The sequence below is a fragment of the Dioscorea cayenensis genome, chromosome 11 (genome assembly GCF_009730915.1).
Source record: "Dioscorea cayenensis subsp. rotundata cultivar TDr96_F1 chromosome 11, TDr96_F1_v2_PseudoChromosome.rev07_lg8_w22 25.fasta, whole genome shotgun sequence".
Classification (NCBI taxonomy): Eukaryota; Viridiplantae; Streptophyta; class Magnoliopsida; order Dioscoreales; family Dioscoreaceae; genus Dioscorea; species Dioscorea cayenensis.
The window spans coordinates 10276300-10278588 of record NC_052481.1 but is presented as its reverse complement, the minus strand read 5'-3'; the positions used below and the strand labels follow the sequence as shown (position 1 = coordinate 10278588).

Sequence of the window (2289 nt, the reverse complement as noted above, 5' to 3'; positions counted from 1 at the left end):
GAATTCTCGGCTTGCAAGGTGGAGGTGCCATCTCCTTCTCCTTGTTCACTTTCTCCTCAACCTCCATGACCTTAGGTACATCAACATTGGTCTTCTCACTTAGAAGCCTATCCTCAACCTCACAACCACTTCTCAAAGTGATCACCATCAAATGTTCTCGTGGATTGGTCTCGGTGCTACTTGGCAAACTTCTTTGTGGTCTCTTCAATAGAGACTTCTTAATTTGCCCCACTTGATTGTCTAGATTGTGTAATGAAGCGGTGTGGTTGTGAAGTGTAGCCTCGACCGATTGGAACCGTGTATCCGATGATTGCACAAATCTAGTCAAGGTTTTCTCTAGATCAGTCATACGGTCTCCAAGCCTAAAACTCTATTCTCCATGTTCAGAGCTTGTTGTTGTTGGAAACCCAGTGCTGCAGTGGCCTTTTGTTACCCTTGGTTATTCCATGAGAAATTAGGGTGATTCCTCCAACCCGAATTATAGGTATTGCTATAAGGATTGCCTTGGTTTCTCATTACATTACCCATATATTCAACTTGCTTAATGGAGGGTGTACCACCAAAGGCTATCGGGCACTCGGATGGGGCATGTTCCCCTCCACATCCATCACAACTCGTTATGGCCGCCAATCTGGGAGAAGTTATAGTGTCTAACTTCTTACTCAATGCCCCCACTTGGATGGATGCTGGCCACTTTCTTCTTCTCCCTAACATTCCATTGGTAGCTATTCAACCCTATTTCTTTACTTAATTTTCGGGCTTCTCACGGAGTCTTGCTACCTAAAGTACCTCCTGTGCTGCATCAAGTAGCTGTCTATACTTGGGTTCAAACCATTATAAAAAGACTGAATGATCATCCACTCTGGAAACCCATGTTGAGGACATTTTTGCAGGAGTTCCTTGAATTTTTCTATATCTCAAATAGAGACTCCAATTCCATTTGCACAAAGGATGAGATCTCATTCCTAAGCTTTGCATATTTTAAGAGAGGGAAATAACGAGCAAGAAAAGCTTCTACCATCTATTCTCATGTAGTGATCGATGCTCTAGGGAATGAGTGTAGCCACTGTTTTGCTCTCTCCTATAAGGAAAATGGGAAGGAACTCAACTTGATGGCATTATCCGTAACACCATTGATCTTGAGCATATCACACACTTCTAACAAATTCTCTATGTGACTATTTGGATCCTCATCAGCCAAACAATTGAATTGTGCGGACTGTTGTAACATGTTGATGATTGCCGGCTTTTGATGAGTCTGCAAGTGCATGGGTCGTCAAGTAATACCCTGTGCGTGACACATGGATCGTATTCCCTAAGGTCCCAAGAGCTGCTATTACTTCCCCCTAGACGTCACTGTCTAGTCTACCAAATATAGGACTAAAACAAGATAAGGAAAATGACAAGGAGAAAACTATAAACACATGTACTAAGGCTCACCACATAAACATACTAAGGAAGCAAGTAACAATGAAAGTGCTAGGTCCCCGGGCGAGGATCTCCTCGGGACTACTAAAGCTAGATGGATGTTAGAATTACAAAGGGAGTGGTGGTTGGACCAAGAGACATCCAAAAATAGATCACCCTGATGGCCACGGCAGTAATCCCTAATCCAATAAGAGTATTGGCTCGGAATCTCTTCCGACCAAATCCTCCTACGATCGCATTACAAGTAGGGATATCTCAAATTAAGGCCGAAACTCAACCTAGGTACAGCCCTAATAGTTGGAGGGGTATGAAATACACAATGGTCATGGTGTATTCATACGTGTATCCCTTCCAAGAAAGGTGTGTCGAGTATAAGGGTGATGGTCTCGCACCAAATACAATGTAGAAGTTGGATCACAGAGTTCTCATGCAAAACAACACATCAAAGAGCACCAAGCAAGGATTACAAACCACACAAATATCATAAATGTAAATCAAGCATCCATATAAGCAAATTCATCCCAAGGTTCACCGGATGCCTGGTGTCCTTGGGAGTCTAGTTCATCATCAACAAAAAAGCAAGTATAGGAGATAAGAGACACAAAGAAAAGATCATAACACACTCCCCTAAGATGAAGACTAGAAGGTGGTGATAACAACTCGTTGGATCCACGCCGGCGAGGTCCTAGATCATTTTCCTTGAGTGTAACCTTCTTCCCCCTTCAATTTGCCCCTCAGATCTTCCTTCTCCCGTAGACTTGAAGCTCTAGAAAATGATGGTGGAGAGTGGTGGGCAAAAGTCCCCCAAATGATGCCCTAAGAAAGCTTTTATATGCCCAGATACTGATGGGTAAACGGGTT

At 43.2% G+C, this 2289-nt stretch overlaps 1 non-coding gene across 1 annotated transcript; it reads left to right on the top strand.

Annotated features, from left to right (window-relative positions):
• Positions 1–867: 867 nt before the first annotated feature.
• Positions 868–973, top strand: LOC120272838. Its single transcript, XR_005540373.1, has one exon. It is a non-coding gene; the product is annotated as a small nucleolar RNA R71 (small nucleolar RNA).
• Positions 974–2289: the final 1316 nt, after the last annotated feature.